Below are 26,398 nucleotides of genomic sequence, written 5' to 3'. Positions count from 1 at the left end.
AAGTTGTACAGATACACTTAAAATTATTAATTACCCTAAGTAATTGCTGCTCCATTTTTCTTTCGGGGAAAAAGGAAAAGAGAGATCTTTTTATGTTCCCTTAACTTAGCTATTTCATTTCCTACTCAAATAAGTGAATACAATTCTTATTTTAATCAAGGAAAAATAAGAAAACGAGTTCAAATACAGGGGCAACCTCTGTCCCTCTCTACACTGAGAATCATCTGGATTCTATTAAACCATCAAGCCACTTATATGTTAACCAGGGTTAACATATAAATAAAAGAACCAGCAAAACGTTTAACACTGGTAGCTTCTTTATTGGCTATGCTAAAGCTCTTTATGAATCTCAGCTGATTTAACCCTTCAGATGCATGACATCTATTTTATAGTTATACAGGCAAAACTGCAGCAAAATGTTTCTACCTACAGAGTAGCTGCCTCCTCCTCCTCCTCCTAAGCAATTTGGAGAACTATTTATAAAATAGCAATCAATACTGAAATTTAGGGGAAGGCAACAAAGATTTCCAAATAAGATTGGCAGGTTATCTTTTCTTTTAAGTTTCTTGGTTTTCACCTATAACACAGACTACAGACTATACACACCACTGCTCAAAGACTCTGCAAGACAAGGGCCCAACTGCGGATAAACATCTTTTGGGCTCAAAAGGAATTCAGTCACATCTGGGTATATGCTCAAAAGAAACTTGTATATGACTTACAGACTTCACTAACAGAAGCACTCCTTGGAATATTTTCATCCTTTAAACAGGTAACAACAATGCAGCTGAAGTGTCAGACTCCAGGTGGGTCCATTCAGCATAACATGATTTCCACTGAACCACAAAGCTACTGAGCTTCCTTACTCCTTGAAGAAAGAAACTTCAGCCCACTAATGACTTACTGGAACTTCAGCATTCCCTGTTTGACAAGAATGCAAGACACTTGCAAGTGCTGATAGATTTCAACGCTGGATACTTTCCAAAAGTATTTACTGGAAATAGAAAAGAATTCCAGTTCAGGGCAGCAGCTTCTTTATTCAGGTAAAGAAAGGTGAAAGGCTGTCCAAGAGCAAAAAGAGGGTAAACAACAAAAAAGTCAGTTTTTCCTGAAGGGTTTTATAAAGGATGGATTGGTTGTCTACATTTTGCCTCTGTTTTTTTTTTTACAGCATGGTGCACAAATTAAAACTACTTATATATATATGACATATCATTAAACAAGACTGCAAAAGGAAGATATATATACATACACACTATCATGACAAGCTCTGCTTCTTCAAATCTGAAATGCAACTGTCAAAACAAACAATTGCAGGAAAAACACAGGCTGTGGATTCAAAATTTTTAAGATTACATGCCTTGCAAAGCCAAGGAGGAACAAGTTCAGTATTCCTATTTTTTAAAAATGTAAAAGAACATTAAAGAACTTATTTATGTAGTCCCTTCCTTATAAACCACAGAATCTTTGGAATGATGAAACAACCTTCCACCTTGTTATAAGCAGCTTTGAAAATTAGTAAAATTGAGACAGAACTACATAGTCTGCAGCAGGCTCTGTTGGTAGGAGTATCTTTCACAGTGCCCCACAGACACACAGCCTTTCTAATTATCAGCCTTACCAACTCAGCCCAGGGCCAACAATGGGTTACTTTCTTGGGATTGCTTTAATAGTAGAAGATTTAAAATAAAGTATGTACCCCAGGTATGTCCCTGCATTTACTTCCAGTGATTTATTCAAGTATATGTGAGTGCAAGTCAGGAAACAGCTTTCCAGCACAAAAGGAAGTTTGGAAAGTCTGACTTGGTTCTGCTGTCTCTAAAAGAGTCACAAGATAAAACAATAAAAGTCACTTCAGCAGAAATAAATGAGCATGTTTAAAAAGAAGTTCTGCTGAATAGAAGCAGTACTCTTGCACATTCCTTCTAACATTAGTATATTCTCAAAACTAAAATAGAACAAATATTTAAGTATATTTAAACAGAACCCCACAACAACTCAATAACAAGCTTACAGCTCGAAAACAGAACTTGAAAGATCTAAGCAACATAACTAAATCTCGATCAAAGCAGCATGCAATCATATTCTGGCAAGCACTAGAGCAGATGCCTGCCACTAGTGTAATGTAAGCATCTCCATAACCTAACTCCTCCTTATTTAGAAAGAAGAATATCTGGGGCAAGAACAAAAAGAAAAGTTTGGAGTTGCAGGAAACACAGGAAACACAGGAAAGGGTGAGCTCAAGATGCTGTAATGTATTTTGCTTAAGCATATATGTCTGGAAATCAGGTGAGACCCAGAAATTCTGAAGTTCCTTAAAATACAGGATGTCTGTCTCTAATAAACCAGAACATTGTATGATAATTCAGTGACCTGATTAAATGAGTTTTGACTGCCAAACTGCCAAAATCTTGGGTAGATCAGACTATATGGATCTTGGCCTTTCCTAAAACCAGAAAAGGGAGTGGGAAAATAGGGAGGAAACAATGATGTCAGGGGACAGAGATATGTATGACCCAACCCAAAAACTCCTAACAGTGTCCTTGGACACTGCTAACTCCTGCCAACATTGCAAAAGCATCACATGGCCTTGGGTTATTTTGTGTTTCCTGAGATAACTAGAGAGGGAGAAGAGGCAAACACACAACATGCATTCTTCAAAATACTGCTCAAAAAGCTTAAAAATTCAAGTGTTCAAGAATTCTCTTGATGAATTAAGAGCTTGCAGGCTTTCCTTGTCTACATGCTCCCTCGGGGGTAAGGTTTATCTCTTTGTCAACAGACCCAATGCTTTGCAATTTGTACAGGGACAGTATCAGTTCTATGCACAGAGTCCAGCAAACTGGTTTGATAGAGGTGAGTGGCTTCTTGGCTGGCTGTAGGGGTGTTTTCTTCTGTTAAATAAGCTGAAAGCTGTTCATGGTTCCTCTTTGTTAAAAGATGTGAAATATTTATAAGCTGTCTTAAGAGGAACATTCCTAGATACTGTAAAATAGCAGCAGTTTGGATATGTAATTCTTATCACATTACTTTTAACCTGAGCCTAGAACTGACAAACTGAAAAGCAGCTTCAGAATCCTGTATCTGCCTCTGGGAGAGGGAGGGCATTAAAAAAAAATAAAAAGACATCTGATAATTTGAAAACTGCATGATCAATATGCTCTTAAAGATCCAGAATCTGTTGCACCAAAAACAGTGAGAACATGAGCAAGATGAAGCAATACCCCTCTGTTCGAGTTGACAGGGGAGACTTTCAAAGGTGTATCAAGAAGAGCAGGAAGAACAAGAACTCACCCTCCATCAGCTTCAGAGGTCATGACAAAGCAACGTTTATCAGCAACGTATAAAGGAAGGTCTCTTGCAAAAATCAAATAGCCACGAATATTTATACTTTTTATACTTTGACTGGGATGAAGAGGAGGGAGATTGTTTAGAATAATGAAACAGGTAAGGAAAAGATGTGGAGAGAGAACAGCTTTTTTTTAGCTACTGCTCATCTCCAGATGGAAGTTAAAATACCCCAGAACTCAGCCTACCCAAACAGCAAGGGAAGGACTCACCCCAAAGTTCCTCAGCCTCACCAGGCACACTGACTCCACAGAGCAGCACATGAAAAACCAAAGTGTCTACTGCAAGTGAAGTGATGATGAACAACTTTTCCATTGCTGCACACTGAGAGTACATTTTTTTTTTACAGGTTCTCCAGCATCCGCATCATTGAAAAAAATATTTTCTATATTTAAAAAAAAAAAAGAAATCTTAGACTTTTACAATTTTTAAACTCTTTAGTCCACTGCAAATATTAAAAGTTTTCACAGCATAGATTATAATTGCATATCTAAAGTGTGGTGTATTTTGATGAGTTGCAAGTGCTTATTTTCACTTATAAGCAGGACAGGATACAACCCTGAACAAACAGAAAGCCCATTTAATACTTTAGACTGTTCTCATGTTATGTTTTTAGGACAAATAATTGTGTGAAACACCAATTATACAGCACCAGGGTACACAGCTACCACTGAAAAACAGATAAAAAGCTTTCCAAGCCACTGTCAGCAAGTGAAACCAAAATAGATTATGGAGAACCTAGAAGTGCTAGATTTCTGCTACTGCAGTACTGAGAAACAGTGCACAACAATTGTAATGGGAAGTTCCTTATAATCTAGCCTTATCTTTATTACATTTATCTTATTTTACTTTAGCCTCCTTAAAAAGGCTTCATCAGATGCTACTACAATAAAGTAAAATACCAAAAATGCCACTTTTTACAGGAGAATTTTTTCCGACAGAGTTGTTACAAAGAATGTATCAGTGGAGGAAAAATTTTCACTTTTTTCTTTATCTGGCTGTCTGCAAGATCACCGCTATTTTCTGACAATAATGATATTCAAAGTGATCAAACCTATTGACACACAAAATCAAAGAAAAAAAGACATGGAAGAAAGCCCAAAATTCCAAGGAAATGGACTGCTTTTCAAAGCCTGAGTTAATGCAACAGACAACACTACAACAACAGCAAAATATCTAGTGACAAAACCACAGCTGTATTCCCTTGATATCTTCTTGAGTCTTTGATGATACTATAGCCATATTTGAGAAAGCTTTCCAGTTCACAGATAGGCTCTATTTCTTGTTGATGTTGCAATAAATCCTAATTAAAAACAGTAACAAAAAGGAAAACATGAAATGTGCAGTTTTAAACAAAAGCCAAGAAAGACACAAAATGCTTGTATTTCCACCTTCTAATGACGTTTGGAGAAGGAAAAGTAGGCCTCAGAAAAGAAGTAACAGTTGCAGAACTGCTGCCAATACACAAGGTAAACAAATAAAGGAACATTGGGACAAATGTTTTTACAGGGCCTTTGTGACTGGGGAAGGGGTAATGGTTTTAAACTATGTGATAGATTCAGACTAGATAGAAGGAGGATTTGTTTACCATGAAGACGGTGAAACACTGGCACAGGTGGACCACAGAGATGGTGGATGCCTGGAAACATTCAAGGTCAGAATGGATAAGGCTCTGAGGAGCCTGATCTACCTGGAGATGTCCCTGATCACTACAGAGGTTTGGACAAGATGCTCTGGAGGTCCCTTTCAACACAAACCACTCTGATTCCATGAATGTTCTGGGTTTGGGCTTAACTTACAGTCACCATCTTGCAAGGAAACAACTTGCAAGCTGCTGCGAGTCCTTTGGAGCTATCCTCATACATTTATGTATATGCAGTATAAAAACTGTCATTTTCATACAATCAAAATTGAAAGTAGCAAAAAGAAGACAGGCTGTCTTGGGGTGACTTTATGATGTGTATCCCATATCGCTGTCCTATGCCCAGAAATTCATTCTTGATCCTTCCTATGCCTCTAAACTGAGCCTGAGAGGAGGAAGGAAAACTGAGCAAAACTTTTTCAAAGCAGTTTGCAGCTTGTTCAAGGTCACACAGAGAGAGCGACTTTTTTTTCCCAGGTGCAGGAGGGGAGTGAGGAAGCACCCAGCTCACTGCTCCCGGGTCAGCTTTTGGCCAGTTGCTCAGTTTCTTTTTCTCCAAAGGGAGACTGAGAGTTGAACTTCTTTTCCTTCCCTGGAATTTCGGATTTTCTCCCTTTTCCACTGGACTGCTTCAATATCAGAGCACATCGGGAGGACTTTCCACCGGGCACAGAGGGCCTGGCCCTGGGCCAAGCCCCAGCTCTGAGGAGACCAAAGGGAGGACTCTGACACTTTCCCAGGATTTTTCTCCACAGCGAGACTCGTGTGTTCATTAAATAAATAGTTTTTATCTCTTTCACTTTCCTTTGAGGAAAATTTCATTTTTCCCTAACCTGATGGGGGAGGGGTGGTGACCTGCCTTCTCTCAGAGGATCTATTTCTAAATTTGGCCAAACTGGCACACAGGCTAAGAGATCTTAATGCCAGTACACAGTTAATACCTGAAAAAAACACAAAGAACCAGGGAAAAAGATTCTTGCCTTTAGTATTTGGGGAATTTTTTCTTGTTTAGTAATTTGCCTTAAGGCTTCTCATCCTCTACCAAGTTCCAGCATGGTTTATTTAAAAATTTAACAAAATTAACACAAAAAGGATTCTGTGGAGTTGAGTGGTAACATTCACATTTGATAACACTGCCAAGAAAAATCCAGTTGGAAAAATAACACAATTATTTGCTTGTACAAGACTTGCAGATGGCCAGAACACCCATACAAAACCCATTGCCGTTTATTACACATTATAACAGAAATGATACCATTGTCCTCTCTTGAGTTTGAAAACTTGACATGCATAAATTTATGCTGAAAAAAAAATTACTGTCAGTTTTCAGTTATACCTATATAAAAATAGTTCCTTACAGGCAACAGTTCTACCTATAGCCATTTCATATCCAGCCTCGCAAAAAGAAGGAAGAAAACTACCCACAGTTCACTTTGAAATAAACTCCCTCATTCTAAGCCCTGCAATAGGATTTTAACATTTGGAGAAAAATCAGGGGACTCACAAGAAGCACATTAAGAGTTACTTCTTTCCTGGCAAATTATTTGTCATGTTTGCAAACCACTGCCAAATCTAACACTGACAGAAAAAAACACTTCAACATTTTTAAAAGTCTTTCCATTGTTTCAAATATGCTCTTCGAAACAAGCAGCATTTAACATCCATTGCATTATGTTATCTTTCCCAGGTCACAAACACCAATAATTTAAAAAAACTTAAGTAGTAACTGCTGTAGCACAAGACTATGTACAGTTATTTCTGCTAATACAAGTGCTAAGATTTAAAATAAAATAGGAGCCCAAATCTATTTAGACAATCAAGTTGTCAGACTAAAAAAATTTTAAACAATAAAATGCTAGGCATCCACCCAATAGCTCCCACTGACAAAATATTCAGATTGAGATTTTCAGATAGCCTGTAGCACTAAAATATTTGGCAGCTCTATTGGCTCAGCTCTCTGTATAAAGTCAGATTTAAATCAGGGAACAGAAGACTACCACAAATGAGGGATAAACAGAAAAAACAGTCTACATAGTTTTTCATTCCCCAACCTAGATCTTCAGAAAGCTAGAATGCAGGCCATCTAAAATAAACAAACCGTACAAGTAACAAGTTACAAGTAACTAATTTTAGAAGTGAATGAAAAAAATAAATTGTTAAAGTCTCCTTCTAAAGAAAGATCTACTAGAAAAAGCCCACAAATCTGACCCTATAAAAAGGGCCAGCACTCAGTGCCACATCTATTAGTGAGTTCTTCCCTCGTGTGACACAGAAGGATGATTGCACACTGAAGTTCCAGTTTTTATTTTCACCCCGATACACAATACAAATGAAAATTTAACCACTAAAGCCAGATAAACCAACATGACCGGTGTTACACAAGGTCAAGCAATTTTCATCCCAGTCCTCCATTCACTAACTCTGACCCTATTAAGCTGGGCTAGAAATCAGCTGCAATACAATCTATAAGAGCTCCAGAGAAAAACAAGGCGACCTCTTCATACGAATTGTCAGCCCCACAGACCCAGGTTGCTGTCAAGACAGAACCATCAACTCTCACAGGTTGGAAGAGACCTCCAGAAGTTGCTCAGTCCAACCCCATTCCCAATACAAAGCCAAATTCAATGTTAAGATGCGCAGGACTTTGACAAGGAATATCCTGCACATGTCCAAGAACGGCAGTTCTGCAGCCTCTCACAGCAACACGTCCCAAGTACCTCACCATTCTAATTATTTTTTTTATCCAGTAAGAAATTACCTTGCTGTAACTTGCAACTACTAATTTACCATCCTTTCAACATGCACTCCTGGGAAGACTCTAGCTCCACCTTCTCTGAAAACAACAAACATCATTCCTCAGCCTTCTGCAGGCTGAGCAAACACACCTGGTGCCTGGCAGCCCCTCTCCTGCAGGCCATACCATTGCATCAGTATCTCCCTTGTACTGGGGAACCCAGACCTGGAAGACCAAGCCTGCAGCCTGCTGGCTGTGATTTCTGTCCCAATCCAGCAGAACACTGAGCCAAACCCAAAAGGCTTGGGCTTAATCCCACTGTTGTCTCCCCAGCTGCAGACCAGAGCTAGTACCCCGTGTAACCTAAGCATGAAGTTCTTTAAATAACTGATATGATGGGTTTCATGTTTATGATTGGGGGTTTTTTTGTTTGTTTTGGTTTTTGATAGGTTGGATTTCTGAGATCAGGACAATGAAATTACTTAACCTGTCACATGGAATACAATAAAGGTGAAAGGCACAGGATCCACCCATTACCTCACTGCCCTATCAGACAGGTGAACAAATAACAGCTTCACAGCAAAAGAAACAACAGACACAGAGCATATTCTCCATTTTCTGGGCTCTCAGCTCCAACACCATGTTAATTTAGTGCCAAAATAATTTTGTTGCTTGCCACGGCAGATTAAGGGAAGTGTTTTTATGAAGATCTATGCAAACATTCTGCAAGGTAAGCATGTGTGGGCGGAAGCAGCATAACTCAGATACGTGTGTTGCTAACTTACAGTGACTCCAGCAGCTGTGCTCTTTTTCAGCTAAGGCAAGAAATTGGGTGTTGGTGATAAACTTTGACCCAGAGCTGTGCATTTATTAATGTGCCCTGGATCTCAGCCCAGGGGCTTTACCATCACAGTCTACCGGCAGTTTCCAAACTGGCAGAAGTACCTAAGTAAAATACATTATATGTGCATTTATAGTTTTTTCCTCATTTCTAGTCAATATACACACTGATCTCAGTATGAAAATGATGAAAGTATTTGAACTGCACTGAAACCCATTACAGAGATACAGACTAGAACAGAAACAAAAATGGTGTGGTGGATTTTTACATCAATTACCTTTATCTATTCACAACAGCAGCTGCATCCACTGCATACTGCTTTGTATGACTCGACTTTTTTTTTAAACCAGCAACACACACATTTAAAATTACAGCACAAGAAGCAGTAAATTGAGAAAACACTGAGAAGAATTTGTCTAAAGAGTACATGAGGTGATCAAGTAATTTATTTTTACTATACATAGTCTTAATAAGAAAATGAGATTCAATGTCAATGTTTCATTTTTGCTACTATCACCAGATTTTATTGGTTTTAGGGTAAACTCAATCTTGCCCGTAAGTTTATGTACAGATTTTCACCAGACAGGACTAGATTTCACATGTTCAGGCTGAGGTGAAGAAAAATTCTCCAACCTGTATGAGAGACCCTTCTGCTGGCAGAGACACACAAGACTGCCTGCAGTGAAATAGAAAGAATTGGTTGGATACCTTCAGTTTTGGGGAGCTCAGGGACGCAGCAGCAGCAACTCTCAGAAAGAATTTTCATCAGAACAAGATACTCTCCTTGAGTGTTTCATTCTAAATAAAGTAACTGCAGAAGACTCCCCATTTCAGCGTGTGATCACTTTTATTTGTGGGAGGAGGGAGAGGAATAAAAGGAATTCCTTTGACAAGAGAGCTGCACTGCAAACCACAACCAGGATCATTTTACTTATTTAGCTACAAAGAGATTACATGCCATGAAGAAAAATCCCAAGATCTAACAGCTTCAAATTATTTTACAAATAATACGACTCTAACCAGTTGCCAGGGAAGGTATTTTTGCAGCTGATTTGCTCTGTACATTTCACAGCATTTGATACACAGTATTCATCATTCAAGCTCTGATGAATGTATCTCATGCCCTTGCTGAGCCTTTCCATGAACAAAGCTGTACTTAGCTCTTGAACTACATCCAAAGTCGTTATTTATCTCATGTTTGTGATAATATACTGAAGCTAAAGGAAAAAAATTCAACAGTTATGGACATCTGATTGGCAGAATGATTTACAACCTGAATTAAAAGCAGGGGGAAGAACACAGCACCCCAAACAGCACAACACAGCATGCCCAGAGTTTCAAACTGAGATTTCCTCCTTAGTTTCTCTTACCTGAAAAGATTTATACAGAAGTACACAAGACATGTTAATGACCCTGCAGGAACAGTAGGTACCAGCTGATGTTGCTGTAACAACTACAATAAATATTCCACAAAACATTCTGTTCTGAAGTCAACTTTAAATACAAACACAGTTCTACTATAAAAATCCTTAATGATATTCTCCTGCAGATTGTTTTTTTTTTTAATGGTGAAAGCTTTAAGAAGTGTGCACTAAGTACCCAACCATTGTTCTGCCAAGGAACAACTGAGTACTGCTGCAGTGCAAACATGAAATGTAAATTACACGATCTTTAAAACACATTACTTCAAATGCCTATTTTGTATCCATGGGAAGAGAAGGAAAAACAAGCAAAATACAAAAATCTACATCTCCACGAAAAAAGTGCACATATTTACCTAGAATTTACATAATACTGTAAATACAGGTAACAACTTGAAAAATGAGAAGGCAATAAATGCATCAGATAATTAACCTTCTAGCTCTCAAGGAAATATCTGAAGCACAATAGTATGCTTCCAGAAAGTCCTTATAACCACTGCTACAGCTAAGCAAAATTAAACAGCGCCACGAGGATTTCTGATCTCTAAAAATAGTACAAAACCAAGTTCTTTCCTAATAAGTTCTTATGCTTACTCGGAGCAAAGGCAAAGCCCCGAAAAGCTGCCGCAACGAGCCCCCGGGCCAGGCGGGCCCCGCCCGGCTGTGAGGGGCCGCGGGCGCAGGCCCCGCGCGGCCCCCGGGCGATCCCTCCCGGCGCGGGCGCGGCGGCGGCGCTGGAATGCGGAGCCCGTAACCCGACCCGCGCCGCCCCTCCTCCCGCACCGCCGCGCTCGCACACATCTAACCTCAAAATGGCATCCCGGCACGGCCTCCCCAGGAACCGGGCTGCGCCAGCCTCTCCTGAAATAGGCAGAAGCCTTTTCTCGGCGACCGGCGTTCCCCCGCGGACATGGAACGCCGCGTGCCCGGCCGCGTCCCCTCGCTCCGGCAGCCAACGGGAACCACTGCCCGGCTCCGGGAAGCACCGCTGCTCTGCCACGCTGGTCTCTCTCCTTCGGGCCACCTCTGCACTGACTCAAAACTCACCCGAACTGCGCTACCGATAGACACGAAGCCGTCTTACTCAGAAGGAAGGAACCGGTAAGAACAGCTCATCCATTGCCAAGGCCTCGCATCTCAAAACCAATGCATTCCTGTAGATCCAATGAGACAGATTTCTAGAATGACGTGAATTGTCCCTTTCTCAAATGAAAGGACGATTTTGTTATGAATTCACTTAACTTTTCAAACTATAGGCGCATAGTTTACTCAGGATACAACAACACTACAATGTCTTAAGTTTCAGGTCAATTACATACAAGCACAGAAATTAGTAAGTTACCCCTCAAAGGAAGTGTGAGATGGTCTTAGAGATAAACTGTCTCCATCTATCTTCTCTAAAAGTAGTCGTTTTGTACCATGAAAAAAGGCTGTTGCAACTTGGAATAAGTATTTTGCTGTGAACAAAACGGACAAGAATTTTACCATTCTGAACATACTGAAATTGCTAAGATGCCATTATGCTACCAGATAGCAGAGACTTGGAAAAAATAATCATTCCAGTGACAGCACATGTAAGAAGAGAAAGAGAATAACCTGAAAAACATTTTTATAGCAATTTTACTCATTGAGCACACTACCAAATGTTGTTCTGTCAGGAACTGAGAAAAAAGCCCTCCAGGTATCTCAGGAGGGTGCAGCCACCAGTGTGCAACCAGGAGCTCACCCTGACTCTCTCTGGTATGACTGCCATAGGAGGTGCTTTGTACTTTCGTGGGCTTAACTAAATCTGACATTGCAGAACACTGCTAAGGATGGTAATTCTGCAACTCTGCCAAGAAGAGATCTTTGGCCACTGTGCACTGGATAGGTAGAATCCTTCTGTTCATGTAAAAAAAAAAAAATCTCATCAGCAATAGGCTGCCAGAAACTTTACTGTTACAAAGTTTTAGGCCTGGATCTTAAGTCAAAACCAGAAATTCAGAGCGCAATGACTTTTACATAGGATTCTTTCACTCACACAGTTTCCCCTCTATCAGTTCAGAACTACAAAATAGGAAAGAATTCAAAATGCTAAGATATGTTGAATTAAATCACTGTCTTCATGTAAAACCCTAGAATCTAGTGAGGAATGTCAAATACAACTATGATGGGAGCTTCCAAAAGACTTTACATCTGGAAACAAATAACTGAAGTAGGCAGGATGATGAAAATAATCACCCTTATCGATATACTAATACACTTACAAAAAATCCCCACTATCAATAAATGCTATTGCAGGTCAAGGATCAGAAGCACTAGCAACTGGCTACCTCTATAATTCTAGGCAAAGTAAGCATAGGATTGATTGGTTTTTTGTTTGTTATATATGAGAACAAAAACCCTACTCAGGTGCCTTTGTTACAGAGTATGAGCACTTTAAACAAAATTTTTGTTTACTGCAAATAGACTTACATTTGCAAGAACTCATTTTACAGAAGGCAAAGTACACTCATTTTGCTTCTGTGTCTCATACGTGATAGCATTTTGTCTCTCAGATTACATAAAACTCAAGACTTTTAAATTTTTCCCCAAAGGAACCTCTCCTATCTGTTAGCATTCTACAGAATTTTATTTCCAGTTTGTAATATCTATCAGATACTCAAAATTAGAAGTATTTTCTATTTTATCCAGAATTTCTCTATTAACCTAAGGTAACAGAAAATGTCATACATATAACAAATAGCTACTTTTCTTTTAAAATATATTTAATAATGCTTACTCATTGGAATAAAATTTATTCAAATTGTTGGTTAGCAGTGGAAGAGCAAGTATGTTTACACATTAGAACTGAAGCTCAAAACGGCGTAACATGATTACCTGACAGCTATTAAATGCCCTGCAAGAAGTTATTAGTGTTGATTCTCTTTCAGAAGGCCAATATAACAGTTCCACCCTTAGCATCCTCCCTGTAGTTTTACTTTGTTGTGTCTTTTTTTAACATAAACTTTCCCCGTCACTCCCACAGGTCGTGTTTTGGTCTCAAGATGTATTATTGAGATATTTCACACAACAACTACATATAAAGAAAATTAAACCAGTCCTAAAACTACAAAGTAATCCTAAAGGTTTCAGCAGGGGTTAAAACCACAGTGCTAAAAATAACAAGATATATACATATTTTACCAAGGATTTGTTTTCCAGAAGAGCACATAGAAAACATCACTACAATGTTTTACAAGGACATTCACAAATACCTTTAAGTACTTCAGCACAAGTTTCATGCCAGCAAAAATTACAACCAGTCACTGTGGGAGGGAGATGGAACCATGAAAATAACCCAACAAAACAAAACTAACAAAAAATTCAAACTCACAGTGTCGTTGCAAATGAATTTTAACAAATGAAATGCAGTGTTAGGAAATATACCTGCTTACAAGTTTTAGTATTTCCACAGTCACAAACTTCTTTGAAAACTACAGACCATGTATCACAGAAACATACGTACATGGTGAAACGGTGACGAAGAAGAGACACTAAACAGATTACAGAAAGTACTGTTAGAAAGCACTTTGGAAATGGAAAATATCCTTTAACTTCTTTTTGTACTTCTCTTGGGTGCATGAGTGACAGAGAGGCTGACAGGTGTCATTCTAAACAAAATGTCCTTTTGAACATACTTGATTTCCTATGAGAAATGTGCCTGTGAACATTACTAACTGCTCTAGCAAGTGCCACTTTATTCACTGATCTCTAACATACCATGGACAAGCAGTCCCACTGAGATGTAACTGGATGCTGTGTGCCTGGCCAAAGGAAGCTGTGCCAGTCACTGCTTCCAACAGAAGAGAATCTTCTGAAAGATGTATCCAAATTGATGGTTTAAATAAAGTTATTTTTAAAGTATACTTTTAGAAACTTGCATTCCAAATTAAAATTAAAAACTCAACAGTGTTGGCAAATTTCTCTGCACAAGACTAAGATACTTCCTAGTACACCTTCCAAAAGCACAGATTCTGGATGATACTACTTCCTGCTGAAGAGAAAACTCAGTGCAGAAGAATAGCATTTGTCAAATCCAGCATTTTCAAAAAACAAGTGAATTTGGAACAAGCAGTTTAAGCAGAATCTGGTTTTTATTACAATGTAATGGGTTCCATAGGTGGAAGAGTGTGGACTGCAGACACACTAATATATAAACATGTGGCTGCATTGGTACTCCTATGAGCTTGTCAGACATTTCAACACTGTAGTTTTAGATTATTCTCTCAATACCAATTGCACTGTTACAGTGGCATTTAATTCCATTATGTTAATTGTCAAAAAGCTAACCTTCTGCTTCAACTACAGAAGTTCTTTGAAAAAATACATTTTTAGAGACTGTATTTAATTCCCACATACATTTCCCCAGTCATAGCCATGAGCAAGCTTAGTCTGATACAGAAAACAGGACCCAGATTTCACTTTCTAGATGCTATGTCACTTCATGCTCCTTTTGACCAACTCTGTAAAAATCCTTGCATTTGGGAATAGCACACCTGTTGTTATATCTGAGCCTACTATATAAAGATTTTATTGTGCTTTCTCTCTGTTCTAATAAAGCCTAGGTTAATGAGGAGAACAGAAGAAAAAACTTGGCTGAATTGCTCTCTTCTGCTCTGGCAGTGATGCCAAACACACACCTATGGTATTTCTAGTTCTTAAATCTCAAGTCATTCTTTCATCTCAAATTTTTCTCTTCATTCAGGGAAAAAAAAACCCCAAGTCATCATACATCAAACAAATTGCATTACGAGCAATAGACACAGCAAGGCCTGGTTTTCTACAGATTTGTACTATTTTGGTCTGTATCTTTTCTCAGTGTAATTGCTCCAGCTCACTATATATCCTGTATGATTTCACTCTCTCTGTCCCTTAGCAATAGATCCATTTCCCCACTCACATGCATATTCTTCTAACCACAGTTCTCTCTTCCTTGCCTCCCACATCCTCTGGTACCAAACAATGTCTTGCTGGCTGGACAGTATGTGCATATTGACCTCCCTCTTACCAGGCAGAACAACTTTACTGAACACTTCTGATGGTAACATCCTTCACCTCTGCGGACATTAACACAGCTCAAGACCTTTGAAACAGAAACAGTGTGACATAATCTGACTAGGTATCTAATCTTCAAGCTTGCTGATACATGAAGCTTGTCTTTGAAGTTTCAGGTATTAGGAATTTGCCAAACTCCAAAACTTCGCAGACTACATCAGAGAGAAAAAATTAACAGAACTACAAAACAAAGGAGTCAACTGCGAAAGAGCAAAGAGGAATGTGGGGATGGGAAAGTAAAGATTCTCACCAACCCATTTTTGCTTTGTGGTGTGGGGATATAGTCAGTATACACTACGAAGTTACATGGGAACACCAACACTCAAGCTAATTAAAAAAACAAAAGGGGGGGCACTCCAAACTGGGTAACATTCCCATACAGCAGCCTTACCCACAAGCACAGTACACTACAACTAAAATGAGCCTGGAAGGGGTACTCTTGTTCTCTGCCCCAATGGTGACACTTGGTCTGCCCCCACAACTGCAGCTAGACTGGCAAGAAGTGAAGCCTACTGAAAAAGATTTTAAAGAAGAAGGCAAAAAAGGGTAATGGGCTCTCAGCCAGTTTAGATTCCTACAGCATCAGAGCAGTGCCAGCCAGTGCTGCTGCAAAGGAAGAGGGAAGGACGCACCAGGGTGGCGTGAACAAGGAGTAGAACTGGCCCTTCGAGTGCACCCGGCTGCTTAGGCTGCTTATCTGCAGCCCAGAACTGCCCTCTCCATCTGGCAATTAATTATTCATCCAGCAGACATCAATGGAAGTCTACCTGGCTACAGTGCTCCAGTCCTTAGGAAATTATAGTATCAATCTTTCCACACTAAGCAAAATAAAGTACCTAAACAAAAAATGTTTAAGATAAGGCAGATACAAAAAAACATGTTACTTCACGTTGGATGGCAGTTTCGTTAAAGCAAACCTAACAAATGTGTCAGCGAAGGCAGATGGGTGCCAGTGCAACATAAAAAAAAGCTGTAGGCGTTACAGACACTACTAAGTGCAACAGCAGAGGAGCTGACGTGCCTGGCTGCGTGTGGGTGTGATAAAAGGCCTCCGAATTCGCCGCCTGCTCCGTGGCAGATGTCTAGCCCAGCATTCTGCCTGACACCGCCTGCTATCAGACCGGTTGGGAACGAAGGGAGAGCAGAGTCCTCCCTTGCTTCGTCCAGAAACCCGTGGAGTTCCTGACCTACAACCAGGCACAAGTGACTGCGCTATTGCCATCAGTGCCCACATCCATCAACAAATCCGTGTGATTGCAAATCTGCACAGCACTTTCAGCCCCAGCCATGTATTCTGGCAGCGCCTTTTCAACCGAAATATTTGCTGTGGGGAAGGAAAGAAACGACCCATTTTACCATCCTGGTAAACCTGCCATTCTTTTACACTGTGGAGAAAAAAAAAAAATACTGGTGAAACACTATTCATCAGTTTCTTAATTTCATTTAAGGTTTGATAGATTACCATCACCATCTCTCTCTCTACTGTTTCTTGTTCCCTAACTGAAGAGGCCCAAGTCCATTTAGTACTGCATCCTATTTGTACTGCTGGAAGAAGGAAAAATCAAACCAGAACAAAAATAATTACCTTCTCATTTTAATGGGACTGTTGAAATTGTGTTACCAGAAGGCCATAACCTGCATGTCCATATATAATGAACATATACAGCTGTATAATCACATTTTAAAAAAACTTACTGTATAGAATGCTGCTTCAAAATTGGCTTAAATTCATTTAAGCCTGTGCTGATTGTAAAAAGGGAAGTGCTGGCCCTCCTCTCCTCTCACTCTTCATAAGGTCCCACAGTGAGCTGGAAATACTGAAAACCCAGGGTTTTTTATGTACTTAGTTTTCAGTTAAAATAGCAAACAAATCCAACCTTTTACATGGCCACAAGTACAAAAGTAGAAACACAAAAAAAAAAGAAAAAAAAAAATTCAACACCATAAGCAGGTAGGTTCAATCTGAAGTAGGAGCTTCAAAACAAAGATCTCTCCAAGTGTTAATACCTCATTTAGAGCCTATTACTGTTTTTCCTCTGTTTGAATTAAATTACATTGCACTTACTCTACCTCATCCAGTATTTTATCATCCAGGCATTCAATACTGCTCAAGCCAGTTTGCAGTAACTGTATCAGCTACAAATTTCACCACCTCACCATCCACTCCCCTGTCCACACTATTTCCAAACAGACAAAATAAAACACCCTCATCGCTTGCTTCCAGTGAAGCTGCTACCACCTCTCTGCCACAGGGTACCTGCCCAGTTCTTCCTGGGAGCCCAGAATCGGCCAGGGCCTTCCAGATGTATCTCACCAGTGCTGAGCTGAAGGGCATCATCACCTCCCTGAGCCTGCCCACAACACTCACCCTTGGACAGCCCAGGAGGCACCTCCCCAGGTGCAGGGCTCTGCACTTCTCTTTGTGGAGCTTCATGAGCTTCCTCTCTGCTCACTTCTCCAGTCCATCCAGGTCCCTGCGAGAGGCTGCACAACCACCTGGCCCACCAAACACTCCTCCCAGTTCTGTACTGCCTACAAACTTCTGAGGGTGTGCTCTGTCCCATCCACCATGAATGTTCATTTGGTCGCACTGTACTGGAAATCCAGCTCGACCCCTGGGTCCCACTGCTAGTGACTGGTCCCCAGCTGGACTTTGTGCTGCTGATCACAGCTCTTTGAACCTGGTAGCTCATCCAGTTTTCAGTCTATCTCACTGTCCATTTGTCCAGTCTGTACTTCCATCACTTTGTTGATGAGGATGTTACAAGCGACACTGCCACTACCCTAAGGAAATCAAGATAAACAATATCCACCACTCCCCACTCATTCACCGAGAGGCTCCTGCAGGCACCTACCAACATGACCCCTGCTGACCTGCTGCTAGGCCTGACCCACAGCTCTCAACTGACTCCTCATTCACCCAAAAGGAAGAGCTTCAGGAATCTCTGTGGCACTCTCACAACAAAAACCCCCACAACACCGTGCATCCCTCACCATCTCAGCCTGTCCTTCCTGGAGAGCCCATAACCAGCCCTTGCAACACTCCAGCCATAGCAGCTGTCCCACGCCATCTCTGATCAAAACAAGTTGTGACTGCACACAGACCTCCAATTCCTCCTGTTTGTGCCCAGTCTTTTCCACAATATATGGAAAACAGTGAAATCCAAATAAAATAATCAACTTAGGTTAAGTTTTAGAAACTTCATACTGGCTACACTTGAATAGCCTGAAACGTCATTTCACACTATGACAAAGTTACAGATGCTGGAGAGAAAAATCAACAGTGACAGTGGAGTAATAATGTATGGATGGGTAGATATGCGAAGAGGTGCTTTGCGGTTATATACAGAGCAAGGAGATGAAGAGTTCTGTCACTCCTACCCCAGGTAAGAAACCCTGTTAGAAGAAAGCTCTGGGCTCCTCTCCAGGGCTCAAACCCAGCAAAAAGCCTTTCTCACCATGCCACTGCTCCTCTGCCCACTCCCTGTTACTTGAACCCAAAGCCCCGCTCCTGCTCTTTCAAATGCTCAGGAGACTCTGGGATCTCTATTTAGAGCACACCCACAGCTTCCCTTCTCAATGAAAGTAACCTGAACAAGATTTATTTTACCTTCAGTTGTTCCAAGTACACACAGTAAAAAGTATCTTCCAGTAAACAATTACTTCTTCCAAAAGCAGAAACAGTTTGAATCAAGATTCAAAGTCGCTGAAAACTCTGATATTTCTCTTACATAACCTCAAACTTCTAAATTTTGGTAAAAATTCTTTGAAGCAAGAGTCCCCTGGCTTGTCATCTTTGTACAAAGTAAAAAACCATCTTAGGGTCTTAAAATTAACTAAATCACCCTTTACATCGGCATTCAAACCAATGCTTTCTCAAAGACCAGCTCTACCATATGTAAATCTCAGTACTAGCAGGTCACTCTGATGAACACCAACATTGTCAAAAAGTACAAAGAAAAAAACACAAAAGAAAATGTAAAATTACACATTTTTATAACCTGCTTAGTAGCTTAGAGAGACCTTTTCTAACTAAAATTGCTTCATGTGCTATGGATATATACTGAAATGGATTTAATGTGCCTTACAGTCTCAGCTAGCTCCTGGTTATTGGAATGTAGGAAGAAGCTTCCACAGAGTGGTGTAATTCCACAGTTGTCTGGTAGACTGTCTTATGTGTTCCTCTGGAGCAATACTGCTGGCCATTGTTGGGAGCAAAACAGTTGAGGCATTTGCAACATTCTTTTCTCACTAATGCACCCTTTCATATCATTTTAGTCGGTTATTTTTCCTGTAACCAACTTCTCCTCTGAAATTAAGTCAGTGGAAATTAAAGATATTTATGAAGAACAACTAAGCGAAAAAATCACAGAATTTCATTGCAGCAAACAACTATACATGCTACAGATGCCTTTGGACAAAGGAGAAAATTCTTACATCAGCTCTTCCCTCCACCTTTATTCTCCAGGCTCCTATGACTATTACTGACAGTATTAGAGAGATGTAAATATTATACAACAGCATTTGAAGCTTTGAGAAAAACTTGAGTAATGCCATTTCTGCAACAGAACCCCTGGCTAAGGAATGCACAGCTGCTGAGCAGATGTATAATTTCAGCATTTAGATTCCATTATTTCAAGGCAGATTTTTTTCTTTACTCCATGTTTTCAGATTTTCTATTTCCATCTGGTTTTTGACCTCCCTCAGCTTAGTCCACTCTTCTCTGTTTTAGTTCATTACACCAAAATAATTTTCTAAATTAGAAACATCTCTGCATTTAAAAACTTGTGAATTTAAAGAGAGGTGGGGGAGTGAAACAGGGCCAGGGGCAGAACAAAAACAGACAGTTCAACAGAGGCTTGGGTTTGAATAAAAACTGTCGTGTCTGGGTCGGGTTTGATTTTGCAGTTCCTGGTGTAACCCAAATTGGCGAGCCTCTAACTGCATTCCTTCCATGAAATTTTAAGAGCAGAAAACTGAAGAATATCAGATATATATATGGGAATGTTTCTACACTTTGCCAGAGCCCTCTGCCACAAACTTCTGAGTAAAACAACACTCCAGGTTTTGATTCTTTTTAGAGTTATAATTAATCATAGTTGTAAGCGTAAAAAAAATTTAACTCACCATGTACTAAAATAGCTTTATTAAACCTATAAAGATTAGTGTAAACCAGTATCAGTGGTTGTCAAATCAATTCAGTAAAAATTTATTAATGCAAAAGTAGTAAAACAGTAAAAAAATACCTATCGAGATAGCATTGTTTAGAAAAATTTCCATTCATCTAAGCCAAGTAAGGACTAGGGCATAGAATATTGCCTGTCTTAAACTTCAGTCCACTCTACACATTTTAAACATGAATTATCCCTGGTATGACCCCTGATTCAGCTCAGCAAACGTGACAGATTGGCCATAAAACCTATCCAATTTTGCATTTAATTTTAGGCTCAGAATAATAATTTGCCTGGGTGGGGAAGGGCACAATCTCCAATCCTAACTAATGGCATACACATCAGAATACTCTACAGGAAATTTTCTATAGGATAGTTTCACACACACACAAAAAAAAGTACAATTATTGTGAACTAGTAAATATGGAAGATAAAATTATAAAAATACATCTATACTTTAAAACAAAAACCCCACATTTTTATTCTGTGGGATTTATTGTTTGCTTTGTCTGCAAGAGAGGAGACATTCAAACCAAGTTTAAAAAAAAACCTTTAAAGCAAAACTTCCCATATCTTCTATCATAAGGGACATTTCACTTAACACTCGGTACCACTCCTGAATTTTTCATTACTGCTAAAATCCCTTCAATAACCTGAACAGAAGATAGACTCAGTGCCCAAAACATGGAGTGAGAAGAATGGCTGCACCTCATTAGCTGGCAGTTCATTCCTGTGCCCTGTCCCAGTCCTGTGTTGTAATTAACTCTCAGTTGTCCAAACCAGTGCAAGGCCTGTTCCTCACACAACACTGAGAGGGAAACAGGAGGGTTTCCAAAATCCTCTCCAAGGCATTCTGTTAAAGATGGATTTCTCTTCCCCAAAGAAGGACATGCAGCAAGGAAGAGCACGTTTTACCCAGCTTTGTGGTCTCCTCACTCAAATTTCCAGTCACTGAAGTTCACTGTTTTCTTCCAATAAATCCCTCTTGTTCTCATACTACTCCCCAAGTTCTTTCATTCCCAATTATAAAGGGACAAGGGGATGACAAATTTTTCATATTTTCTGTATCCAGTATATTATTCCTGCTGGACAATTTATCCCAATCCTTCTGTTTATGCTTCCTTTTCAAGCCTTCTATACCCCTGCAAAAACACATGGAACAGTTCCTCTGCCTGCCCACTGCACTGTGAATTTCCAACTGAACACAGGATAGGAAAAAGAATGATTAATTTAGAAAATTTTATCTGAGCTTATTCACCACTTCCATATCCTTGACATTCTGACTCTGAGCACACAATGTACTCATTTGCACAAATCTCATGAGCAGAGTATTGATTCTCTGCATAACTGAAATCTGTGATGACTTCAGTCCTCCAAAGTCATTTGAGCTCTGCCCACTGATTTCCAGTCAAGCTTGGGATCAGGCTCTCACAGAGGAAGTATAAAGGCCTATGAATGGTTCTAGGTGGGACTTTTGGGGTTTTTTTAAACAAGAAAAGAAAAGCAAATTTAAATCATTTCAACAGCTGCAGCAGTGAAAAGGAAATCACTTCCACAAACCAGATCTATATCCTGGTATGTATCTTCTGACACTTTGATATTTCTCTAACTTATCCCTGTTACATCTGCTTGTATTTTATCAACTGATACATGCTTCAAAGCATGGCAAGACTGACAGTTTTCTCCTTAAGATGGTGAATAAGAGGGAATATAGACACGAAGAATTGCTAGTTGCTTCCACATTTTATGCCAATGAAGTTGACTAAAACCACACTGCAAAACCTTGAGTGATATCAATTTTTTGTAAAAAGCATTGCTGCTGTTACAATATATGGTGCAAATTAAGCTACAATACTGCAGAGCTGAGTTAATAATACTGGTTTTTTCCCTTTTAATGCACAGAAACTCATCACATAGTCGAATTACATTTAAATGCACTCCATTTTCCTCTGTATTTTGGGGAATCCTATTTTGGGGAAAAAATGAGCATGAGAGCATTCAGCTGCATGCTGCAGATATACATCCTGTGAATTGTTACTACACAGATTTTTGTCTAATCAAAGTCTTCTAAAACATTTAAAGTTCACACCTTCATGATACTCAGAGCACTTGCCCCTCCCCAGTGAAGAGCCAGAGATGACACAGTGGTGGTGGCAGGGACAGCAGCTCCATCAGGGCAATCACTTTCACTGTAACTACAGGTGTCACTGCAGAAGCTCAGAGCTGGTGACACACCTGACCTTCAGTAAGGCTTTGCTGTGGCTTCTCCTTTCCTCCTGCTTATACAACCTATGAATATTATTACAATCATGAACCAGAGTTTATTTTCCTACCCTAACACTTGTTTTGAATTTTGCAACCAGACCATCATTAAACAGCACTAAACCTAACCGTAACGCACAGAATTCAAACAGAACGGGATGGCAGCTACAAGACACCATTTAGAATAATGGCAAGGAAAAACCTCTCTGGATTATAAATCAGAAACAGAATGACCATATTTCTCACACCATTTTTGTACAGCTGCAACAACAGGGTCATAAGAAGAAACCCATGCATGAGTTGTGCACTGCCACAAGATGAATTAAGTTCTTGGTCTTCTCAATATGTCAAACCTGCTACAGTGAATTTCAAAATATATATTGACTATATATTGCAGACTAGTAGCATAATTGCTTTGTTTTGCTTTGGGGGAAAATGGGCATGAAATACAGCTAATATGCTCTGTAAATATATCCAGCAAAGTGTTGGGAAGACAATTCACAACAAAGACCATCCTGGCAAGTTGGCAGCTTGTCCCCTGATTTCCTGGTCAGTGGTGGGCCAGCTATTTGTTTTATCAAACTAAAGCTCTATCAAACTAAATTCAGTGTAGTACGCAGGTGTTTCTGGACTGAATCCCTCACAAAATAGCTATTCCAGAGATCTTCTCAATAAGAGCACTGAGATTGCTAAAATTATGTTTTCCTATACAAAGAAGAAAAATGAGGTGACTGTTTCAACCTTTTACCCAGTTCCAAGGGTAACCTAGTGTAGTCTCCATATTATTCTTAAAGGACACAGCATAGCAGGTCAAGTTTTACATTCATTGTCAGTTTTAAACATTTTAAAGAGTAACTACTTGCTACCAAAGATAATTGAACCCTCCACAGATTTAACAGCAACTTTTGAGGGATTGCAAGAAAACAAAGCAGAAAGAAATCCCGTTTTCCCTTTAGAGCACTAACCATCCTGGAAGGCACAGGAGAGACCACCGCAACTGGGGATCATCAGCACGACTGTGGTGGGACAACTGCAGGAGCTTCTGCAAATCTTGTCCAAAAAAAAGAAAAAGTGGAACCACTAAACCAGCAGCAGTGAAAGGAAAACTCTTGTCAGGCAAGGCACTCTCCATGCCTGCCCCCAAGTCCTGCATTTTGGGAATATTAGCAAAGGAAAGAAGGCTCCAAGTACTCCATCTGTACCCACATATGACTCTGATGTGATATACTTTTAAATTACTGAGTTCCTTCTGTCATTTATTTAGAGATGACAGTAAGTAAGTGAAGAAATCCCAGGCACTGAAAACATGCCCTCTTTTTACTGAGGAACCGAGAAATGCTTTCCCAGGTATCCAGAGAGAGAGGACAAATCTTCAACTGATGCTTGAAATAAGCAAGGACAAACAAACATTTGTAACAGTTTCTCTAAAACATACTGATTGGTGTCTTTCATTCATGTGTGTTTTTCAGCAATTTACCAAAGAAGTTACAGCAGCTCTGTATGTCAGACCTGGTATCCAGAAAAAGCTCATGTATCATTTACACACTCCACCATATTCAGTATTTTTAATTTGCATAACAAACCACAAAATTTTCACTGTGAGGATCTTGCAGAGCAGTGTCCAAAACAGGATTTGGGGTCCCACACACTGGCTTTAGGAACATCTATGCTCTAGCTACTTACTGTTTCAGTAAACATGTGTTTGATCAGTGAATTCCAAGTAACATGCTATTTCAGGCTTGCAGTTTAACAAGAGCTTTCTGGTTTTACTTGAACAAAGAGCTTTCTGCTTTTACTTAAACAGATAACACCCAAAGGTCCCTTTCAAAATTAAATTACTTCACAATTTAGAGAAGAAAATACTTCAGATCCATCTACATATACTATCTGTCCCTGGAAGAGATCAGCCAGCAGGACATACTAAGGGCTGGCAGCTGAATCTTGCAGGTGCATGAGAAGACCCTTCATAAAATTTCAAACCAGATCTCAAAGCCTACGAGGTTGTATGGGTGTATATAAATACGTATAAAATACACAGCCCCCCACACACATCCCCAAACGAAATGTGGTGCATAACCTAAGAAAAAGCTACAAGAGAACAAAAGTACAAGACCAAAAGACAAACACATTGTCAGCAAAAGTTTTATCCAAGCTGCCACAAATGCCACAACATGGAGTATTTCTAGCTATAGACTGGTTAAATTATCTGACTAGAAACTGCTCTTGTATTCACTTTTTTATTCCAGGACTAGGTTCTACTACAAATCAAACAAGCCTTTCAGTTCAGGAGAATCTTCCTCATCTACAAAAGCAGCTTCTCTATCCCTGCAGGTAACAGGCCTGAACAATCCCTAGCGTGCTAACTTGATAAAAGAACTCAAAGATAATTATCTCTAAGCAGAGAACAAAATATGTAAATTTGGAGGGCAATCAATTTACACTGGGAAAAATCGTCATACAACTTGACACAAAGTAACAGGCAACTGCTGAAAGGGAATACCACAACCTACTACTATTCCCTGCTGCTGAATTCACTCTTAATTTTACCAAAACAACATCAGAGGGTGGTTGATTGAAAGGTGGTAAAAAGCCATTTATGCTTTTGAACCCCGTTCAACAGATTTTGTAATCAGTTATGAAAACCGCGTACATAATCGGTCCTCAACAGAACAGCCTTTCACTGCTAAGGTACGGGAGATTATTTGGGGTTATTATTTCTTCAGATTTTTTTTGTTAGACGTCGCTGAACGGCAAAACCTTTTTGGAAAGCCGGCGTCCAGCTTTGTTCAAGGCCCGCACAAAAGGAAGGCGAAGCACCTTATTCCTCATACCCTTCCCACGATGACGGGCGCTGCCGCTCGCTCCGGCTGGGGCCGCTCGGCACCGGGCCCGGGATTACAACACCGGGGAGGGAGCGCAGGAGGGCGGGAGGGAGCGCACGGCCGCGCCAGCCCTGCCCACGAAGGGACCCGCGGACCCCGCGCAGCCCCCACCCGGCCCGGCCCGGCGGCGGGCAGCGCCCCCAGCGCCGCGGCGGGGCAGGGCGGCCGGGCCGGGGGTGCTCCCCGGCCCCCAAGAAGCCAGGCCGGGGCGGGAGGGCCGCCGCCAGCCGCAGCGGAGTCCGCCTTCGACGGCGCTGCCCAGGGCCGGCGCGGGGGCGGGAGGGGCGCAGACCCCGCCGGGCACCGCCCAGGCCGGGCCGCCCGACGGCGCGGAAGGGGCATCGCCGCGGAGGGAGCGCCCCGCGGCCCCAGCCGCAGAGGGAGCGGTGCGGGCGCGGCGCTGCCCAGGGCGCCCCGGCTCTCCCCGCCCGCCCGCGGCCTCCGCGGCGCGGCCCGCACTCACCGGCGGTGGGGGCTCCTCATCCTCCGCGCGGGGACGGCAGGCGAAGGGGGAGGGGGCCCGCTCCCCACCGCGCTCCGCGGGCCGTTCCCGGGGCCCCGACGGCTCCGCTGAGACGGGGGCGAAGGCGGGTGCGTGTCGGGCGGGGGAGGGCGGGACGGCGCGGCGCGGGCTCGGCGCAGGCTCCGTGTCCCGGCAGGCGCTCCCGGCGCGTCCCTGCGGGGCGGGGCGGGAACGAGCCGGATTCCAATCACTGCAGCCGGGCGCGCGCGCGGCGGGGGCCCGCGGGGAGGCGGGAGCGCGCCCGCCACCCCCGCCCGTCCATCAGCACGTGCCATGGGCGGGAGGGCTGGCGGGGCTCCCCGGGAAGAAAAGTTGGCCGGGAGGAACCGGCCGGGCCTGCTTTTCCTCCCCAGTAGCCCCTCCGCGGGCGGGAGCGCGGGCCGCAGCCCGGGCCAGCGTGTCGCTGGGCGCCCGGGCCCGGGCGTTCTCCTGCCCCGCCGCCCAGCAGCGCTTTCCCCGTGAAGAAGCTCCTCTAGGAAAGGGCAGGAAGGTGTGAGG

General features: G+C 41.4%; 1 protein-coding gene across 3 annotated transcripts in view; it reads right to left on the bottom strand.

Annotated features, from left to right (window-relative positions):
• BMPR1A (bone morphogenetic protein receptor type 1A) overlaps positions 1 to 25,978 on the bottom strand; it is a 111,135-nt gene extending 85,157 nt beyond the window's left edge. For all 3 annotated transcript variants that reach the window (XR_014226612.1, XR_014226613.1, XM_082286181.1), the window contains exon 1: positions 25,841 to 25,978. The gene's annotated coding sequence lies outside the window, so the exon portion shown is untranslated. The remainder of the gene's footprint in view (positions 1 to 25,840) is intronic.
• Between the last annotated feature and the right edge of the window lie 420 nt (positions 25,979 to 26,398).

Source organism: Coloeus monedula, assembly GCF_965178545.1.
Source record: "Coloeus monedula genome assembly, chromosome: 8".
In the NCBI taxonomy this organism is placed as follows: domain Eukaryota; kingdom Metazoa; phylum Chordata; class Aves; order Passeriformes; family Corvidae; genus Coloeus; species Coloeus monedula.
The sequence above is the reverse complement of the archived record's forward strand: the minus strand, read 5'-3'. Positions and strand labels throughout refer to the sequence as shown.